Source organism: Oncorhynchus gorbuscha, linkage group LG06 (genome assembly GCF_021184085.1).
Source record: "Oncorhynchus gorbuscha isolate QuinsamMale2020 ecotype Even-year linkage group LG06, OgorEven_v1.0, whole genome shotgun sequence".
In the NCBI taxonomy this organism is placed as follows: domain Eukaryota; kingdom Metazoa; phylum Chordata; class Actinopteri; order Salmoniformes; family Salmonidae; genus Oncorhynchus; species Oncorhynchus gorbuscha.
The window spans coordinates 59,276,716-59,299,668 of record NC_060178.1 but is presented as its reverse complement, the minus strand read 5'-3'; the positions used below and the strand labels follow the sequence as shown (position 1 = coordinate 59,299,668).

Genomic DNA, 22,953 nt, shown 5'->3' with positions numbered 1-22,953 from the left:
TGCAAGTGTCGGGAAAATGGTTTTAGAAACCAGAGTGAAATATTGTTTTCTGTTTAGGTTTGTTAGTGATTGCATAATCCACACACAACGAAATTATGTCCTAGTTAAGGGCTCTCCAAACCTGTTCACGGAGAGCTACAGTCCTATAGGTTTTCACTCCAACCCCAATTTATGGTACCGGTTTCTAATAATTAACGTTAGCTGGTTGGTAAAACTGAATCTGGTTAGTTACAAGTGGGGTTGGAGTGACAGAATAGAGTTGATTGGTCTCCCAGCAATCAAATGTATGTGCATCACGGTGCATTTACATATAGGATGGCTAATTCAAATGACACAAATGAAATGGCACAATGGATAGAAAACAAAAGTGAAATAATGAGTCGGCACGGAATTATTTCCAATTATTTCTTGTTACACGAAGAGCGTTCAACCATCTATTACACTGTGGCTCAGCCGCACACAATCTCAGAATACTGCACTGAGTTGACTAAAGGAATGTGAATCTGTAAAAAGCAGTGCGACACTGCCCCCCTAAGAGCAAAGCCCAAAATGACTGACTTGAGCGCCACCTGCTGAGGTTCAAAAATATATTTGAAATACTTAACGTACTTGTATACGTTTAAAAACAGCCCATTCGACGGTGTGATTGTAACAAAAGCTCACACCACCCGAAAACTATGAAAATGGAGCCCAACAAAAGTTCACAGCCACATACAAAGATGGCATAATTAGCAGTAAGGAGCAGGGCTATATTAGGGCCCCACAAGGGAGATGTGTGTATATATTTTTTTACAATTCTGTAGAAAACGTATCACCATAAATTGTAGGTTTTTGTGACACCAGTTATATTTCCAAATGTACCAAATCTGGAAATGGTTAGAAAAAGAAGAAATTAGAGTAATACAATTTGGCTGCCTTCTGCATCATTCAATAGTCCCACTGAGTGAGTGGTTTAGCTGCTGAGAGTTGGATAAAAAAAAAAAAAAAGCCAAATAGCAACAGCCGAAAACAAATGACATAACGGGTTGGAATCTACTACTACAAACCCTTAAATTAGAGCTGGGGCTGTACTCTGCCTAAATGAGCGTTTATGATAAAACGACGGTCTAACGTCAAGGACAGATGGGCAAGCCTCAAAACTTTGAGAAATCCCTTGAATATGTCCTCATCCGCAAAAAACAAAAAACAAAAAAACACTCATCACACAGTGCTGTTTTTATTGGGGGATGTTCAAGAGTTCCAGAACATTACATCATTTCTACAGGGAACATTGCCATACTACAGCGCAAGACTGCCCAGCCGTCTGGGCAGTCGCTAACACAGGACAGTGGACCATTGTGTTGCCCTCCTAATTACGTAACCTAGGAAACCAAGGAGGCAGAAAAACCTATGCCAAGGGATGAAAAGAGTCCACTGGAAAAAGTGCTAATACATATTAGATTAAAAACAAATCCATACACATACCGCCCTGTGGTTGTTTTCAAGAATCGCGAGACATGAATTAGGAATCTTTACTTTGAAAAACACAGACAAAACTCAAAAGTTAAACACTTTACATTCCCTTCTAAAACCCATACATCCGTCGCTGATAAAAAACAAACCATTTTAGTCAAGATAAATGTGTATATTGCTTTTTACAAGTGTTAAATTCAGAATGTTTCTTGGAGTCTAAAACCCGTAGCCAGTGTGGCCCTCTCCTGCTGCAGGCCAGCCGGGCATGCTCTATGGTGCAGGAGAACTGGGCCAGGGCTGGGAGGCCCTCCAGAGCCTGATGGGTGGCCAGGGACATGGCATCTTCCTGGGCTGACAGACTGAGGAGCTCTGCCTGGTTCTGGTTCAGAGCCTTCAGCTCTGGGGCTTTGAAGAGGACACCCAGGTATCTGTGTAGCAGCTGCATCCACTGGACAGGCTCGGCCCACAGGTTCAGATCTCCCTCCTCAAACAGGAACACCTCCTCATCCTGAGCGGAGATGAGAGTGAATGAAATACGATAACGAATGTGTTAGAATGGAAGGTGGAAGAGGGTCATGAATAGGAATCAGATTGAATTAAGTTCATCTTATGCTTTTTTGCCATTCAGATATTGGTAGTAGAGGGATGATGAACAAGCAAATACTCTGCCAAAGGGCATAGATATCACCCCATTCCATCCCATCTCATCCAGTCAAATCCAAACTCTTCAGAAGGTGTGTGTGTGTGTGTACACGAGTTATAGTGTTCTTTCCAAGAATGGGTTTTGTATAAGCTTCACATTGAGCCCGTGTCGGACAACAGATTGAGAACGGCCTTTTCTGTCTCTCCCACTCCTTACATGGTGTTCTATGGGTCTTACGGTAACAGAGTGCTATGAATTATATTAGCATCCACATTAGATCGTCATCAGTGCTTCTGTACTATAACAGTGTTTCTCTTTCTGGTGGCCGTTTCCCCTAAAGACTCCCCTGCTCTCCCAACCATACTTGCCGTCTCCAGGATCGGGGTCAATTCCATCTGTATTCACTTACAATTTCAGTTCACTTCCTGAGGAGACTAAATGGAATTGGTTTTAACTCCTACCCCGCTTTTCTCTCTAGATCCTCAGAATGTAGAAATAGGTATGTTAGCCAACCTCCCGTTGTTGGCTCTGTCCCTAGACGTGGTGTGTGTCTCTGTGTGCCCACCTGTGGCCCTGGCTGTAGGGTTGCTGTGCCAGCTGTGGGGGCAGGTGCCAATGGGCATCCTCACCCTGACAGAGTGGCTGCCGGGAGATGGCGAAGGAGAGCAGGAGCAAGAGACAGCCACATCAGGCAACCAACCTGGTAAGGAAGGACACACACACACACACACACACACACACACACACACACACACACACACACACACACACACACACACACACACACACACACACACACACACACACACACACACACACACACACACACACGGTTAAGCTGGGAAAGAGTGTATGAGTGAGAGGAAAGACACCTGAAGTGGCGAGAGGACATGACAGTATTAACACTCATATAGCAACAGGCCCTAGACTGAACGACACCAGTTGTCCATTGATCAACTTCAAAGCTCTCTGAAACGTCTGTGTGTGTGTGTGTGTGTGTGTGTGTGTGTGTGTGTGTGTGTGTGTGTGTGTGTGTGTGTGTGTGTGTGTGTGTGTGTGTGTGTGTGTGTGTGTGTGTGTGTGTGTGTGTGTGTGTGTGTGTGTATTTTTTGTGTTGTTATCCCTTGACCATGCCTTGTACAGTTGATACCCGGAGATAACACAAGGGACTTCAAAAGTTATTCTGACATACCAGTTAAAACACTACCACCATGGGAGGGGGCACTTAACCCCATCACCATCCCCAGACAGCATCCCATCCCCACTCCTACTGCCGTGCTGGAAATCCTGGCCATTAAGGAGGATTGGTTTTCCCTTCTAAGAGGGGTTGTAAAACCAAGTTCTTGAAATTCGGGGAAACCCACTCCGAACCTAAGATGTTGTTGATTGTACAGTATTATCAGAGATTTAGTGGGTCGAGCCAGAGTGGCATGTTCCTCTCTCAAACCAAAGGGCTGTGCCGCCCCTCTCTGGGTTGGCCCGGCTCTGATGTCACCCCAGCCATTCATCCCAGAGGGGGAGAGACAGGCTTTACCGCTGGACTCAGGCCAGCGTGCTTCAAAACACAACAAGCCCTAAACATTAAGACATAATAGGGAACTCTAGCCGCTCTTTAATCTATGGACTTTCGGGAGGTTTCACACTTCACTAACGCAATTTCCCCTCGTCGCTCCTCGGCTTACAGTACACAACATCCACTCCTCTCAGTGGATCGTCTTTCCCCTGCTATTACTGTGTGTGTGTGTGTGTGTGTGTGTGTGTGTGTGTGTGTGTGTGTGTGTGTGTGTGTGTGTGTGTGTGTGTGTGTGTGTGTGTGTGTGTGTGTGTGTGTGTGTGTGTGTGTGTGTGTGTGTGTGTGTGTGTGTGTGTGTGTGTGTGTGTGTGTGTGTGTGTGTGTGTGTGTGTGTGTGTCGTTTATGTGAGTAACAGTGTTTATCTGAAAATGTTAAAATCGGAGAGATGACAGGCCGGTGCCAACATCTTCCTATTGGTGAATGGGGCTGGCGAGGGGGTGACTGTTCTACTACTACTATTACCGCTGGCACATTGTGAGTCTGTTGGAACAGGGTGGATAGTAAAGGACAGGAGTGGAGAGTAATCCAGGAGTAGAGGCACTCTACAAAGTAAACGGACTCCTACGATATGGATGTCATAATAACCTGCTCAGCTAAAACGTATCCACTCGGCCATAACATGAGGAAAGGTACTGTAGGCGATTGTATGAGCTACAGCTGCACTGGAAATAATATGTGGACTCATTTCAGCGAAGATCAATGACATCATCCAATAAATAACTGCAGAAGCCAAGTGAAGCCTGTTCCAAGTCCTGCCCTTCTGTCACGTCATAGGTATTTTGGGGTGAATGTGTCTCATTCGCTTCATTTCTTTAGCATTTCGCAGCCAGTAAGCTCTGTGCCATACATATGAAGGACGTTTCGCTATGACACGGAGACAGATTATGACGGGAAAGGAGGGCGCTTAATTCCCCGAAATCAATATGTGGTGGGAGTCTTGGGCTGGAACTAATTAAAACACTTTTTAAGTAAGGAAAGAGAGAGGAGGGAGCTTTCGGGTGTTCGGCAAATCCAGGACTTAGCTTCTGCAGCTGGCGGGTGTTGGGTGTCCCAATGACAGAGGAGGATTTTGGGGGAGGCGGGCTGTAATGACAGTGGTGAAATAAGAGAGATTGGTGGACCTCCCTCCCTCTCCCCCTGGTGCCATCATGCTGTGTGTTCAGCCACCTCTGCTCAGTTACCCACATCAGAGGGATATGGGGCCGCAGTACCTCTATTGCCAGTTTTACCTCACCTGGGCCCCTAACCTGGGGACCACAACAGCCCCTGCCCTCCACCTGCCTTTTTAACAAGGCCCTGCTCTGCTTAACCCTTCACAGCTCAGAGAAACAAATCTATTTTGAGTGCTGGGACTCAAATGGTTCAAATCTTGGTTTACTACTGTGTAGACTTTTGTATACCTGTACCAATATGCCCATACACATTCACTGGCAGTTAGACACACACATACGTTTGTGTGTGTGTGTGCGTGTGTGTGTGAGAGAGAGAGGGTGTGTGTGTGTGTGTGAGAGAGAGAGAGAGAGAGAGAGAGGGGTGTCAAAGGAAAAACACACTTTACAGCCCCAACTTCCTGCTATGGCTCCACAAGAACCAGAGTGTGAGATCAAAGCTATAGCTTCTGATACCAATAGCCTGTACTGTAGTACTCAATAACAACTATCCCAAAAAATCTGTAATCATAAAACATCAAAACTGGTTCAGGACGGTTAAAGTGAAGTCAACCTTCAATAATGACAGCTGTCAATGGCCACCTAGGTCATTCTCCAGAGGGATACACAAAGACTGTACTTAGACCAGGAACAGCTACAGTAACCTCTCCTTCAGCCTCTGCCAACGTTTTTATGCCAAACCTTGGGCCCTGGTGGTTCTCTAGCTGTCCGTCTCCAGACTAGACTAGAGGAACTAACACAGAGGAGTGATTTTAGCTCTTGTCCTAAACATAGGTGATTTTCTACAGAGGATCACTTTCTCTATATGCTTTTTCTTCAGTCATTGTTAGCGTACTAATCTGGGCCTCGGCTCTGACGGATAGGGGATTCCAGGCCAAAAGGAGACTTTTAGTCTACATTCATACACTATCAACCCAGGTTTAACGATTGAATGATCCCCAGTTAAAACAGGACTAACCTGGTTTATAAGTGAACGATCCTTTGCTACATCAGGATATCCTCCGATCATCCTGCCCTTTGGTTTACTGTAAATGAATGGACAGAGAAGCACACACATTACATAATATCGAAGTTAATATTGACATGGGCTGAGACATTGTGGATTCAGTGACGGTTCATTGACAAATGATGGTTGACGGTTCAATGAGAATGGCCTAGATAAACACAGGTCAGCAAATCCCATAGACGGGTTGGTTGTTTAGCAACACAACTGATGGGTGCGCAACTATGGGGCAAAGCAGACGGGGTTGGTTAAGATCGTTGATAACATGTCAACTTTATTTGGTCTCCATAGGTTTATAGAAAACGAACACGTTTGCACAATGAGCACCTGTCTTGCAAATACATTGTTAGTTTTTGCTTAGCTCGCTAGCACATATTTTGCTATATTAGTATGAAATCAGTCCAAACACCTCAAAACAAGACATGGTATCAAGAACAAGATAAAACGGGCTGAAACGAGCCACATACGATTCCCCACATGGCAGCTTCTTGTCATTGTTGCTAGCTATGTGACCGTTCCGAACCATAAAGCGAGGCCACATTGATGTGGACACATCATTTCAGGATGTCCGTGACGTGATCCCGTGTGGCTCAGCTGGTAGAGCTCGGCGCTTGCAATGCCAGGGTTGTCGGGTTCGATTCTCACGGGGGATCAGTATGAACATGTATGCACTCACTCCTCTCAGTCGCTCTGGATAAGAGCGTCTGCTCAATGACTAATATTTATGTTGCCAGCCAACCTGCCTATAAGACCACTACTTTTGATGCTATTCAGTCTGCAGAGAATCACACTTCACATCTGAACTAGGAAGTTGACAGGTCAATGCAACTGAGCTAACAGGTACAGTTGAATTCGGAAGCATACACACACTTAGGTGGGAGTCATTAAAAGTCGCTTTTTAACCCCCCCACAAATTTCTTGTTAACAAACTATCGTTTTGGCAAGTCGGTTAGGACATCTACTTTGTGCTTGACACAAGTGATTTTTTCCAACAATTGTTTACAGACAGATTATTTCACTTATAATTCACTGTATCACAATTCCAGTGGGTCAGAAGTTTACATACACTAAGTTGACTGCCTATAAACAACTTGGAAAAGTTTAAATGAGGTCATGGCTTTAGAAGCTTCTGATAGGCTAATTGACATTGTTTGAGTCAATTGGAGGTGTACCTGTTGATGTATTTCAAGGCCTACCTTAAATCTCAGTGCCTCTTTGCTTGACATCATGGGAACATCAAAAGAAATCAGCCAAGACCTCAGAATAAATAATTATAGACCTCTACAAGTCTGGTTCATCCTTGGGAACAATTTACAAACGCATGACGGTACCACGTTCATCTGTACAAACAATAGTTCACAAGTATGAACACCATGGGACCACGCAGCCGTCATACCGCTCAGGAAGGAGACACATTCTGTCTCATAGAGATGAACGTACTTTGGTGAGAACGTACTTTGCTGAGAAAAGCTCCAAAACTGCCATAAAAAAACAGACTATGGTTTGCAACTGCACATGGGAACAAAGATCTTACTTTTTGGAGAAATGACCTCTGGTCTGATGAAACAAAAATATAACTGTTTGGCCATAATTAACATTGTTAAGTTAGGAGGAAAAAGGGGGAGGCTTGCAAGCCGAAGAACACCATCCCAACCGTGAAGCACGGGGGTGGCAGCATTATGTTATGGGGGTGCTTTGCTGCAGGAGGGTTTGGTGCACTTCACAAAATAGATGGCATCACGAGGCAGGAAAATATTGCGGATATATTGAAGCAACATTTCAAGACATCAGTCAGGAAGTTAAAGCTTGGTAGCAAATGGGTCTTCCAAAATGGCTTGAGGACAACAAAGTCAAGGTATTGGAGTGGCCATCACAAAGCCCAGCTCTGTCAGGAGGAATGGGTCAAAATTCAACCAACCTATTGTGGGAAGCCTGTGGAAGGCTACCAGAAACATTTGACCCAAGTTAAACTATTTAAATGCTACCAAATACTAATTGAGTGTATGTAAACGTCTGACCCACTGGGAATGGGATGAAAGAAATAAAAGCTCAAATAAATAATTCTCTCTACTATTATTCTGACATTTCACATTCTTAAAATAAAATGGTGATCTTAACTGATCTAAGACAGGGACTTTTTACTAGGATTAAATGTCAAGAATTGTGAAAAACTGAGTTTAAATGTTTTTGGCTAAGGTGTACGTAAACTTCCAACTTCAACTGTAACTAACTACCTGCTAACCATGTGTACTTTAATAACTTTCATAACCACAGTCATAATTACCATAATTAACTTACATAATTAATATCACTAGGGGTATGGGGAGTGTTTTCTGGTCAGGTCATGTGGTTAGGACTTAATTACAAAAGGACTCTTGTCCTTTGTCCTCTATGTTTGGTATTGAGTTTATTTGAAAAAATGTGCCCTTAAAACAGCCATAATCATGTTGGTAACCCAGATCAAGTAGCCCCCTGTCCCCATCTTTCCTTTCCCTCCAACCCAGTATTTTATTTATTTATTTTTGATTTAACTTGGCAAGTCAGGTAAGAACAAATTCCTATTTTACACCCCGGCCAAACCTTCCCCTAACCCGGACGATGCTGGGCCAATTGTGTGACGCCCTATGGGACTCACGATCATGGCCGGTTGTGACACTACAGACCCAGGTTCGATCCCGGGTTGTGACACCTCTAGCACTGAGATGCAGTGTGATAGACCGCTGCGCCACTTGGGAGCCCAGTAGAGTAGTGTCCCTCTAATCACATTATGTAGCCTATTGTCCCACCTCTGTCTGAGCATGTGAAAGTGTTCAGGGGTGGTGAGGTGAAGAGGTTTTGACTTCAACCTAATCAGCAGAGTCATTTGGGGGGGGGGGATCTATTGGATATATGGTGCTCTTTGGTAAAGGGTTTAATTGGTCATTGAAAATATAGCACACTTTCCAAGTTAATGGACTATCTCCTATAGAACATTTTAAGTACACCCAACTGTACTTAACTCGATCACTCTTCCCTCTCCCTCCACACACCACTCTTATGTTGAAATAAGGAGTCGGTGAATATGAAGTAGAGGTTGAAGATAACTCCTCTATTGGGGTGTCATCTTCACATCACTGATTCACTTCCATATCAGAGGCAGAGAGCGGTCATTACATGGCCATGGATAAACACCTCCACTACTTTAGCCTGCTACTTCAGGTCGTAAACGTGCCCTGGACAACTCTGTTGCTGTCAATATCAAAACATACAAATCACTTCAAATAGGACGCCAATACACTGTGTCCCTTCGGACAGCAGACCAACGTACGATCTGTAGTCCATGAAGAATTCTGGACGCACCCACATCAGGGTTGAACTCTCAGGCAATGACGAGTGTGGTGAGTAGGGAGAAAGAGACAGGGACGTGCGTACACACACACACACACACACACACAGCAATTATGTTCATTGTATTCCCATCCTGTTGTAGAAAAAGTATCTTAGTTTTAGTCATCTGGTTCTATCATATCTGATGGTGAACTGACATGGTATCTGCCCCTGCTCTGCCCCAACGTACACATGGATGTATAGACACGGATGTTCTTTAGATTAGAGCGCAATGAGGTGATGCTATCAGTGGAGGCAGACGCAGGGAAAATAAGGGTGGTTCCTGTGTTTTCACCGGGAGAAGAAGCTGGGAAAATAGAGGAAGGGTGTTTCTTGAGGAGAGAAAGTCACACTCTTAATATTTCCGTGTGTGTGTGTTAGTTTGAGAGTCCATCAATGTCCCAAGACCTGAGTCACAAAATTATTTTGGAAAACAAAGATCAAAAGCTTCCTAGCCACACACACACACACAACTCAAATGATATCCAGGCCTAGGGTAACCCCCTGCCAAACTAGATTTAGCACCCCCTCATTCCAGGAACACTCCCCAATCCTAGCGAGAAACTACGTCAGTGCCCCTCCCCACCAACACGGGTATGTGTTTGGCACTGTGGCAGAGACGGCAATAGAAAAACATAGATAATAAAGTTACCCCGTAACCTATCTAAGTATTTACAGCATATCCACTAGGGTTGGGCGATGTCAACTTGTGTTGTCGTGAGTATGTACTCATAAAACGTTGTGATATATGATAGTATCGCCCCCTATTGGCCAACCCATTTTTTAAAAATACATTTTTATTTTATTTTTATTTTACTTGCATGCTCCAACTGGATGAATCATGACAAAATATAGTTGTTGAAAGCCGGGACAGAGGCTAAGTGCAGGAAAATATTTTCTAAATTCCTTTGATGGTGCTTCAGCATGGAACAGGTTTGTGTGTGTCTGTCTTGTGTCTGCGCACATGACAGAGCAAAGCGACAGTCGATTAACGAGGAACAGGGTGCCTTGCCATAGTGATTTTGGTTATAAATCATTGGCTGGATAGAATCAAAGTCTACTTACTGTCTTCGCAACTGGATAATATTTGCCCCATCTGCCTCTTTTCATATTTTTTTGTTGTTCAATCTATCATAAAACTGTGATTGAGATTACTCTAGGCCTATAGACAACGAATTGTATTCTTGTTATTTTTGAAAGCGGCACGTTTAAAAACGAAAGCTTTTCTGCATATTCCTTATATATACACCATAGCAAACTTTTACTGAAGGGAGGTAAGAATAATGTGTATGATGTATGAAACGAGATCCCTAAGTTAGCAATGTGGGTCAACACACAAGTTAATTTAGCTGAAAACGGAGCAGGGAGGGGGGAGATGAGTGAGTGTGTGTGGGCGCGTTCGCTTACCAAATGCTGCCCGCGGCCAGTGACGGACTTCTCCGTCACAGTTAGCTAGCTACTGTTTCATACCCTCTCGACTGAGGCGAATTAGCTAGCTAGTAGCTACCACAGCCAGTTCAGCTCTAGCCTCCAGCTATCTGTCAGATAGTGATATGAGGTGGCTATATTATTATCTAATGGCGGTTGTTTGTATGGAAATGTTTTGTAGCCTTTGTTTTGTCCTGTTTTAACAGAAGTAAATGAACTTGGCTAGCTTTCAGCAGTTGATGTACCGTTAGAGAGAGAGCTAGACAACCTTTGGCCAGCTCTCTCTCTAATATCTAGCATGCAATTTTTTTTGTTGCCTCAATCACACTAGACCTGAATCAAAAGATGAAACCAGTGGCCAAATGATTGAAGGCCGATATTCAGATGTTTTTTTTCCCTCTGTGCAATGCGAGTTTTCATGAGAGTCATTGTAATAATGTAACATTATTGATCTGTCAGTTTCCCAGGCTAATTCCTTACTTTTCACACGGACACAGTAGCTAATAAATAGCTCTACGGGCTTCAAGGTCATGGTGCACAGTCAGTCAGAACACAACACTATGCTCACCATGTCTTAACAGGATCAGATGGTGACCGGTGTCCCAGCAGGGTCAGACAGTCAGGGAAAACCAGTCTACGGAGCTCAGGTGAATTTTACAGTATATTAACAATATCAGTGAATGATACAAAGTTCATTCTTGACTTGATGGGGAGACCTATAGTAGCTATAGTACAGCAGCTACAGTCTGGGATCTGGGAATAATGGGAATTTTAATCGTTGAACCATTGATTCTATTATTGGATAATATAAATGTATAAATATACTGTACGCCAAGTTATTCTTTGTCATGCTTCATGTAAGCATAACATATGTCGACAGGGGTCTCGGCAGGGTCAGGCAGCCATGAAAGACAAGTCTGTGACGGACCTGAGGTGAATTAGTGCAGAATCAACACTTTCTCTCTCTGTGCAGCAAACACTAGACAAGCCAGGTGCTTTAAAGACTGCATTTTCCCCAATGACACAACATGAGACCTGGTATAAGATATTGATGATGAATGGGTACAGATATGTTTGAAGTCCCAGTCATGTTCATATCATCTCAGACATAAATTACTACAGTTGAAGACCACCCACAGAACGTACCATATCCCAGTGAAATTGAATAACATGCACTCAGAAATGTCATTCCTCTGCTGGAGTTGTAAAAGACAAAAAGGGGACAGACAGTGCATTCAGAAAGTATTCAGACCCCTAGACTTTTTCCACATTTTGTTACATTATAGCCTTATTTTAAAATTGATTAAATAAAACATTTTCCTCAAATCTACACACAATACCCCATAATGACAAAGCAAAAACAGAACAGAAAATACAAAACAGAAATACCTTACTTAAATAAGTCTTCAGACCCTTTGCTATGAGACTAGAAATTGAGCTCAGGTGCATCCTGTTTCCATTCATCATCCCTGAGATGTTTCTACAACTTGACTGGAGTCCACCTGTGGTAAAGTCGGCATACACCTGTCTATATCCCAAGGTCCCACAGTTGATGTCAGAGCAAAAACCAAGCCATCAGGTCAAATTAATTGTCCGTAGAGCTCCGAGACAGGATTGTGTCGAGGCACAGGTCTAGGGAACAATAAAAAACATTCTGCAGCATCGAAGGTCCCCAAGAACACAGTGGCCTCCATCATTCTTAAATGGAAGAAGTATGGAACCACCAAGACTGGCCGCCCGGCCAAACTGAGCAATCAGGGAAGAATGACCTTGGTTAGGGAGGTGACCAAGGACCCGATGGTCACTCTGACAGAGCCTTTATGGTAGAGTGGCCAGTGGAAGCCACTCCTCAGTAAAAGGCACATGAAAGCCCGCTTGGAGTATGCCAATTGGCATCTAAAGGAACTGGACTATGAGAAACAACTATGAAACCAAGGTTGAACTCTTTGGCCTGAATGCCAAGTGTTATGTCTGAAGGAAACCTGTCACCATCCCTATGGTGAAGCATGGTGGCAGCAGCATCATGTTGTGAGGATATTTTTCAGTAGCAGGACCTCAGACTGGGGCGAAGGTTCACCTTCCAACAGGACTAGGACCCTAAGCACACAGCCAAGACAAAGCAGTAATGGCTTCGGGACAAGTCTCTGAATGTCCTTGAGTGGCCCAGCCAGAGCCCAGACCTGAACATCTCTGGAGAGACCTGAAAATAGTTGTACAGCGACGCTCCCCATCCAACCTGACAGAGCTTGAGAGGATCTGCAAAGAAGAATGGGAGAAACTCCTCAAATACAGGTGTGCCAAGCTTGTAGCGTCATACCCAAGAAGACTCGAGGCTGTAATCTCTGCCAAAAGGTGCTTCAACAAAGTACTGAGTAAAGGGTCTGAATACTTATGTAAATGTCATATTTCAGTTTTTTATTATTTGCAATAATGTCAAAAACTGTTTTTGCTTTGTCACCATGGGGTATTGTGTGTAGATTGATGAGGAAACAAAACTATTTAAATCTTAATTTTAGATTAAGGCAGTAATGTAACAAAATGGGGAAAAAGGTAAAGGGTCTGAATACATTCCGAATGCACTGTATTGGCCTATGTCAAGGTCTTTGTGAAGGCTGGCTGAATTTTGAATTTTCCTTCTCCTTGTTTGTTTTCTTGGAAATGTTGATAGTGGAGACTTCCATCAGAAGAAACTGTGTAACCAAGCATTTATATCGGCTATCCTCCAACAATGTCACAATGGATGGCAGAAATGTCAAGGTATGTAACTAGGATTTGATTTATTACAATATTAAGGTTATGCTAGTCAACTTTCATAAGGTCTGGATGCCTTATATGGAATACGACAAAAGGAGTCTGTATGGAAACCCTTTTTTCCGTGAATTTGCCTACAACTCCAGCTCCCGCAGAAAGTACCTGGATGTGAGTAAGGTCTTCAGCTTTTGTATTGAAAACCTGCCCAAGTCAGGGGCGATACCCATTTAGGCAATCCCTAGCTGCTGGGCTGCTCAGTCCTGGGCCTGGGGGTCTGCCGTCCTGTGGGTTGTCACTCTGGCCTTGGCCTAACACAACCAAATCCAATAATGAACATTTCACTAAGATCCTAAAGCGGAGTGTTAGGTTGGGGCACTGCAGGGTGGTGGACACCTAGGGGCAGGACGAATGACCCAGCTATATTGTGTGCAAGTAAAATGAGCTTTACAGTACTATTAGGCCTGTACTTTTGTTTCCAAACATTTCCCTTGGGGAAAAAAAAAGTTGGGAAGGAAATAGTGTTGGCAGAGAGTTGAGTTACTGACTAGACTGGATGGGGTCGGGCGTGCAGGCAGCTTGGGCTGCTGGGCGGTTCGACTGAAATTTGACAGAGGATGTCTTACAGACAATCAAAAGTAGTTCTACTTTATTTTATAAATAATTTTTCATTTGTTCAGCTCTTGGTTAAAGGTGCAACACAATAAAGGTTTTTGAATGACATTTGATCGAGATCAGTCTTATCAACCACTCAACATATTTAATAATGATCTCGTACCTAGCTTGATGAATGTGTGCAGTTTTGCTTATTTTTGTTGTTCTAAATAAAGATGTCTAGAAGGGCCATGGGTCATATTAAATGGTGTAGAAATGCAAGAAATGGGCTTTAGATGCCCCAAAAAATTATGGTGGAGGACCCCCCCCCTCCCCGCCCGGTTATGTCCCCCCTCACTTCTGAAAGAAAAGTTGCGCCCCTCGCCCCAGACACACTACTGCACCCACACCCTGATCAGAGAGACACAAACACACACACATTTATGTTACAGCAGAGCATGGTAGACAGCATGTACCACCAGTCTAGAGGCCAGGATCAGGGCAGCACAGTACAACACACACACAAACACAAAACTGCAGTAACACACCGCAGAAATAAAATGGACCCCTACTACACAACACCATTCAATTAAGATGTGTGTAAAACAGAGCTAACATGCCATTACACCACATGGAGACTATGGCAGGAACCCAACCGTCTGTTACACAACTCTAATCCTAACCTTGAAAAGCCTCCACAAAAGGAAAAGGGATCCTGCTCACACAGATTGTGTGTATTTTTCCTGAGAGGAAAGTCTTTGTAATCCAATCCTTACTCTCCACTCTCATTCACTCATTGTTAATACAGTGGTGTGTGTATTGGGGCCCCTACACACACAGACACACAGTCGGCCAGCTCTCCACAACTGTCGCCAGGTGCTGGGCAGTTGGGCAACTAACATGGGGCCTAGAGTGAAGTGAGACTGCTGGGTAAATCTATCTCCTTCATCCACGGTTCTATCTCTGAATACAGGAGTGACAGCCTCACAGCCACAGGTATGTGGGTTCTTTCATAGATGGACGGAGAGAGAAAAGGAGGGAGGCTACGCCTCACCTACAGTACTCCCACCTTTCCATTAATGCCTGTACATAAATCACAGACGGCTTAGGGCTGTTTTGGCAGCAGGGTTTCAATGGAGGACAGGGTACCATTACCGGTGGCCATTTTGAGATCACTCTTAAAGTTCCAGTACCAGTCAAAAGATTGGAAACACCTACTCAAAGTTTTTTCTTTATTTTTTACATTGTTACATTTTAGAATAATAGTGAAGACATAAACACGTGGAAATAACACATATGGAATCATGTAGGAACTAAAAAAAGTGTTAAACAAATCAATGTACATTTGAGATCTTTCAAAGTAGCCACCCTTTTCCTTGATGACAGCAACTTTTCACACTCTTGGCATTCTCTCAACCAGCTTCACCTGGAATGTTTTTTTCAACAGTCTTGAAGGATATGCTGAGCACTTGTTGGCTGCTTTTCCTTCACTCTGCGGTCCAACTCATCCCAGGTGATTGTAGAGGCCAGGTAATTTGATGCAGTACTCCATCACTGTCCTTCTTGGTTCCGGTTGGAGCGAGTGGTCGCATCTGCACGTCGCTCCAACGGGTAGTATAACTTTTTCATTATATTTCATTATATCACAACGGTTTGATTTGTCTTATCTTAGCAATTTCTTCTCAGCTAGCTACATAGCCGTCTTTGTATCAAAGATAATTGCGTAATTATCGTATTTCGCCGTCCTAACGTAGTCTTCACTAGCCAGCTAGCTAACGTCCACTGATTAGCTGCACTGAGAAACTTTTACACTCAACTGAACGACTTGATTAGTTTAGTGTTAGCTACCTACATAGCTGTCTTTGCTGTCTTCGTATCATCGTATCATCGTATCCAAGATAATTGTGTTGTTTAGGTTTAGAGTGTGTAGTCTTAGAGTGATTATCTTAATTTACCGAGGTTAGCTAGCCAGCTATTTGTCGTCCTTAACGTAGGTGACTCTGCTAGCTAGCCAACAGCTAGCCAACGCTAGCCAACGTCTTCTGTATAGAACTCAACTACCCGGTCGCATTCACAGGTTGTATCACATTTTCATTTCATTACAGTACAACGGTTTGATTTGTTTGATCGTAGCTAGCTACTTAGCTAGCTACATAGCCGTCTTTGTATCAAAGATAATTGTGTAGTCTAGAGCGATTTTCTAGGTTCGCTAGCCATCTATTGTCGTTCTTTTAACGCAACGTAACGTAAACAACACTGCTAGCTAGCCTGCTAGCCCCCGAATAGCAACACTGCAGAAACTATTACACTCAACGGAATGACTTGATTAGTGTAGTGTCAACAACGCACCCACTGCCAGCTGGCCTACTTCAGCAGTACTGTATCATTTTAATCATTTTAGTCAATAAGATTCTTGCTACGTAGCTTAACTTTCTGAACATTCGAGACGTGTAGTCCACTTGTCATTCCAATCTCCTTTGCATTAGCGTAGCCTCTTCTGTAGCCTGTCAACTATGTGTCTGTTTATCCCTGTTCTCTCCTCTCTGCACAGACCATACAAACGCTCCTCACCGCGTGGCCGCTGCCACCCTACTCTGGTGGTCCCAGCGCGCATGACCCACGTGGAGTTCCAGGTCTCCGGTAGCCTCTGGAACTGCCAATCTGCGGTCAACAAGGCAGAGTTCATCTCAGCCTATGCCTCCCTCCAGTCCTCGACTTCTTGGCACTGACGGAAACATGGATCACCACAGACAACACTGCTACTCCTACTGCTCTCTCTTCGTCCGCCCACGTGTTCTCGCACCCCCGAGCATCTGGTCAGCGGGGTGGTGGCACCGGGATCCTCATCTCTCCCAAGTGGTCATTCTCTCTTTCTCCCCTTACCCATCTGTCTATCGCCTCCTTTGAATTCCATGCTGTCACAGTTACTAGCCCTTTCAAGCTTAACATCCTTATCATTTATCGCCCTCCAGGTTCCTCGGAGAGTTCATCAATGAGCTTGATGCCTTGATAAGCTCCTTTCCTGAGGACGGCTCACCTCTCACAGTTCTGGGCGACTTTAACCTCCCCACGTCTACCTTTGACTCTTTCCTCTCTGCCTCCTTCTTTCCACTCCTCTCCTCTTTTGACCTCACCCTCTCACCTTCCCCCGCTACTCACAAGGCAGGCAATACGCTCGACCTCATCTTTACTAGATGCTGTTCTTCCACTAACCTCACTGCAACTCCCCTCCAAGTCTCCGACCACTGCCTTGCATCCTTTTCCCTCTCGCTCTCATCCAACACCTCCCACACTGCCCCTACTCGGATGGTATCGCGCCGTCCCAACCTTCGCTCTCTCTCCCCCACTCTCTCCTCTTCCATCCTATCATCTCTTCCCTCCGCTCAAACCTTCTCCCACCTATCTCCTGATTCTGCCTCCTCAACCCTCCTCTCCTCCCTCTCTGCATCCCTTGACTCTCTATGTCCCCTATCCTCCAGGCCGGCTCGGTCCTCCCCTCCCGCTCCGTGGCTCGATGACTCATTGCGAGCTCACAGAACAGGGCTCCGGGCAGCCGAGCGGAAATGGAGGAAAACTCGCCTCCCTGCGGACCTGGCATCCTTTCACTCCCTCCTCTCTACATTTTCCTCCTCTGTCTCTGCTGCTAAAGCCACTTTCTACCACGCTAAATTCCAAGCATCTGCCTCTAACCCTAGGAAGCTCTTTGCCACCTTCTCCTCCCTCCTGAATCCTCCGCCCCTCCCCCCTCCTCCCTCTCTGCAGATGACTTCGTCAACCATTTTGAAAAGAAGGTCGACGACATCCGATCCTCGTTTGCTAAGTCAAACGACACCGCTGGTTCTGCTCACACTGCCCTACCCTGTGCTCTGACCTCTTTCTCCCCTCTCTCTCCAGATGAAATCTCGCGTCTTGTGACGGCCGGCCGCCCAACAACCTGCCCGCTTGACCCTATCCCCTCCTCTCTTCTCCAGACCATTTCCGGAGACCTTCTCCCTTACCTCACCTCGCTCATCAACTCATCCCTGACCGTTGGCTACGTCCCTTCCGTCTTCAAGAGAGCGAGAGTTGCACCCCTTCTGAAAAAACCTACACTCGATCCCTCCGATGTCAACAATTACAGACCAGTATCCCTTCTTTCTTTTCTCTCCAAAACTCTTGAACGTGCCGTCCTTGGCCAGCTCTCCCGCTATCTCTCTCTGAATGACCTTCTTGATCCAAATCAGTCAGGTTTCAAGACTAGTCATTCAACTGAGACTGCTCTCCTCTGTATCACGGAGGCGCTCCGCACTGCTAAAGCTAACTCTCTCTCCTCTGCTCTCATCCTTCTAGATCTATCGGCTGCCTTCGATACTGTGAACCATCAGATCCTCCTCTCCACCCTCTCCGAGTTGGGCATCTCGGCGCGGCCCACATTTGGTTGCGTCCTACCTGACAGGTCGCTCCTACCAGGTGGCGTGGCGAGAATCTGTCTCCTCACCACGCGCTCTCACCACTGGTGTCCCCCAGGGCTCTGTTCTTGGCCCTCTCCTATTCTCGCTATACACCAAGTCACTTGGCTCTGTCATAACCTCACATGGTCTCTCTTATCATTGCTATGCAGACGACACACAATTAATCTTCTCCTTTCCCCCTTCTGATGACCAGGTGGCGAATCGCATCTCTGCATGTCTGGCAGACATATCAGTGTGGATGACGGATCACCACCTCAAGCTGAACCTCGGCAAGACGGAGCTGCTCTTCCTCCCGGGGGAAGGACTGCCCGTTCCATGATCTCGCCATCACGGTCGACAACTCCATTGTGTCCTCCTCCCAGAGCGCCAAGAACCTTGGCGTGATCCTGGACAACACCCTGTCGTTCTCAACTAACATCAAGGCGGTGGCCCGTTCCTGTAGGTTCATGCTCTACAACATCCGCAGAGTACGACCCTGCCTCACACAGGAAGCGGCGCAGGTCCTAATCCAGGCACTTGTCATCTCCCGTCTGGATTACTGCAACTCGCTGTTGGCTGGGCTCCCTGCCTGTGCCATTAAACCCCTTCAACTCATCCAGAACGCCGCAGCCCGTCTGGTGTTCAACCTCCCCAAGTTCTCTCACGTCACCCCGCTCCTCCGTTCTCTCCACTGGCTTCCAGTTGAAGCTCGCATCCGCTACAAGACCATGGTGCTTGCCTACGGAGCTGTGAGGGGAACGGCACCTCAGTACCTCCAGGCTCTGATCAGGCCCTACACCCAAACAAGGGCACTGCGTTCATCCACCTCTGGCCTGCTCGCCTCCCTACCACTGAGGAAGTACAGCTCCCGCTCAGCCCAGTCAAAACTGTTCGCTGCCCTGGCCCCCCAATGGTGGAACAAACTCCCTCACGACGCCAGGACAGCGGAGTCAATCACCACCTTCCGGAGACACCTGAAACCCCACCTCTTTAAGGAATACCTAGGATAGGTTAAGTAATCCCTCTCACCCCACCCCCCCTAAGTTTTAGATGCACTATTGTTAAGTGACTGTCCCACTGGATGTCATAAGGTGAATGCACCAATTTGTAAGTCGCTCTGGATAAGAGCGTCTGCTAAATGACTTAAATGTAAATGTAAATGTAAATGTAAATAGCCCTTACACAGCCTGGGAGGTGTGTTTTGGGTCATTGTCCTGTTGAAAAGAAAATTATAGTCACACTAAGCACAAACCAGATGGGATGGCGTATCGCTGCAGAATACTGTGTGTCTTGAATTGTAAATAAGTCACCAGCAAAGGCACCCCCACACCTCCATGCATCAAGGTGGGAACCACACATGCAGAGATCATCCGTTCATCTACTGTGCATCTCACAGAGACATGGCGGCAAATTTGTACTCATCAGACCAAAAGGACAGATTTCCACCGGTCTAATGTCCATTGCTTGTGTTTCTTGGCCCAAGCAAGTCTCTTCTTCTTATTGGTGTCCTTTAGTAGTGGTTTCTTTGCAGCAATTCAACCATGAAGGCCTGATTCACGGAGTCTCCTCTGACCAGTTGATGTTGAGATGTGTCTGTTACTTGAACTCTGTGAAGCATTTATTTGGGCTGCAATTTAGGAGGCTGGTAACATTAATGAACTTACAGTTTCCTCATAGAGCTTCTTGAAATTTTCCAGATTGACTGACCTTCATATGTCTTAAAGTAATGATGGGCTGTCATTTATTTTTGCTTATTTGAGCTGTTCTTGCCATAATATGGACTTGAACTTTTACCAAATAGGGCTATCTTCTGTATACCAACCCTAACTTGTCACAACAACTGATTGGCTCAAAGACATTAAGGAAAGATATTTCACAAATTAACTTTTAACAAGCCATACCTGTTCATTTAAACGCATTTCAGGGGGCTACCTCATGAAGCTGGTTGAGAGAATGCCAAGAGTGTGCAAAGCTGTCATCAAGCAAAGGGTGGCTACTTTGAAGAATCTCAAATATAAAATATATTTAGATTTGTTTAACACTTTTTTTGGTTACTACATGATTCCATATGTGTTATTTCATAGTTTTGATGTCTTCACTATTATTCTACAATGTGGAAAATAGTACAAATAAAGAAAACACCTTGGATGAGTAAGTGTTCTAAAACTTTTTACTGGTACTGTTTATATATGTATAAACAATATATAATTTTCTATATCTGGTCATACGTTTGAAAAAAGTCTAGATATTGTTTAAAGGCCATATCGCCCAGCCCTAGTGAGTCTTTTGCCCCAGGTAGAAACAGTTCAAAGGGCAGTTCAAAACAGAGCACATTTGAAGTATCCACACCTAGACTAACAAGTGAATGCAGTTTGGGCATTGTAAAATACTTTGCAAACAACTCTTGTAAGTGCACATAAAGTGAACATCCACAGTTCTGGTACTGTATCTCCCCTCCTTACATATACCTCTGTCCCCATAACATACAGCTGGAACAGAGTGTGACTTGCTTACTTAACAATGGTTGTACATCTATGCACCAATGACTTCCAGGCTGGACTGGGAGAAGTTCAGGAGCACTATGCCGGACATTGATACTAATGGAATCTTAGGGTGATGGGATAAGAGAAAGTAGAGTATTTGTCTGGATAGAATACTCTCGGGCAGGCCGCTTGTGATTTTTGTCAGGCAGCCTATGTCCAAACAGTAAAAAATAAAAAATAAACAGTAAAAATTAATATATATTTTTCAAAAAAATAAAGGGAACACTAAAATAATACATCCCAGATCTGAATGAATTAAATATTCTTATTAAATACCTTTTTCTTTACATAGTTGAATGTGCTGACAACAAAATCACAAACATTATCAATGGAAATCAAATTGATCAACCCATGAAGGTCTGGATTTGGAGTCACACTCAAAATTAAAGTGGAAAACCACACTACAGGCTGATCCAACTTTGATGTAATGTCCTTAAAACAAGTCAAAATGAGGCTCAGTAGTGTGTGTGGCCTCCACGTGCCTGTATGACCTCCCTTCCATGCCTGGGCATGCTCCTGATGAGGTGGCGGATGATCTCCTGAGGGATCTCCTCCCAGACCTGGACTAAAGCATCCGCCAACTCCTGGACAGTCTGTGGTGCAACGTGGCGTTGGTGGATGGAGCGAGCCATGATGTCCCAGATGTGCTCAATTGGATTCAGGTCTGGGGAACGGGCGGGCCAGTCCATAGCATCAATGCCTTCCTCTTGAAGGAACTGCTGAGACACTCCAGCCACATGAGGTTCTCCACTGCGTCTCCAGACTATCACATGTGCTCAGTGTGAACCTGCTTTCATCTGTGAAGAGCACAGGGCGCCAGTGGTGAATTTGCCAATCTTGGTGTTCTCTGGAAAATGCCAAACGTCCTGCACGGTGTTGGGCTGTAAGCACAACCCCCACCTGTGGACGTCGGGCCCTCATACCACCCTCATGGAGTCTGCTCAAACGGTCAGAAACAGACACATGCACATTTGTGGCCTGCTGGAGGTCATTTTGTAGGGCTCTGGCAGTGCTCCTCCTTGCACAAAGGCGGAGGTAGTGGTCCTGCTGCTGGGCTGTTGCCCTCCTACGGCCTCCTCCATGTCTCCTGATGTACTGGCCTGTCTCCTGGTAGCGCCTCCATGCTCTGGACACTATGCTGACAAACACAGCAAACCTTCTTGCCACAGCTCGCATTGATGTTCCATCCTGGATGAGCTGCACTACCTGAGCCACTTGTGTGGGTTGTAGACTCCGTCTCATGCTACCACTAGAGTGAAAGCACCGCCAGCATTCAAAAGTGACCAAAACATCAGCCAGGAAGCATAGGAACTGAGAAGTGGTCTGTGGTCACCACCTGCAGAACCAGTCCTTTATTGGGAGTGTCTTTCTAATTGCCTATAATTTCCACCTGTTGTCTATTCCATTTGCACAACAGCATGTGAAATGTATTGTCAATCAGTGTTGCTTCCTAAGTGGACAGTTTGATTTCACAGAAGTGTGATTGACTTGGAGTTACATTGTGTTGTTTAAGTGTTCCCTTTATTTTTTGAGCAGTGTATATTTATTAAAATTTTAAAAATACATTGGGGTAGAATTTTTTTTTCAGTGTAAACTTAAATTACTAAAACCAGATATAAAGTATGTAGAACAGATAATGGACCTAAACATTTTTAAATAACCATCTTTGAGAAGAACAAAAATACACCAAAATAAAAAACTAGACAGAGAGAACCTAAAATCCCCCAAATTATGCTTTCAGGAGTATTTCTGTCATTGCATTGGGCCCCCATTGATTTAGCTTTAATGTTTGAGTCACCCAGAAAGCATAAGTCATGACAAAATGTGTAGAATTGCAGGAAATTCATTTTAAAACTGCAAATTCTCTTAGCTCCATGGCAAAGTGTAGATTTGCAGGACATTTGTTTTAAAACGGTACATTTTTCTCTCAGCCTTATGGTAAAATGCGTTAGAATAACTGGAAATTTGCTTTAAAACTGCACAATTTTATCTCCGCCCCATGG

At 44.8% G+C, this 22,953-nt stretch overlaps 1 long non-coding RNA gene across 2 annotated transcripts in view; it reads right to left on the bottom strand.

Annotated features, from left to right (window-relative positions):
• Positions 1-1,151: 1,151 nt before the first annotated feature.
• The window catches only part of LOC124038164, a 55,695-nt gene continuing 33,893 nt past the window's right edge, over positions 1,152-22,953 (bottom strand). The window contains exons 5-7 of one of the 2 annotated variants that reach the window (XR_006839312.1): positions 5,797-5,863; positions 2,661-2,795; positions 1,152-1,960 (exon numbers count right to left, since the gene is read on the bottom strand). This is a non-coding gene — a long non-coding RNA (uncharacterized LOC124038164). The remainder of the gene's footprint in view (positions 1,961-2,660; positions 2,796-5,796; positions 5,864-22,953) is intronic. The other variant, XR_006839313.1, reaches the window with a different exon arrangement.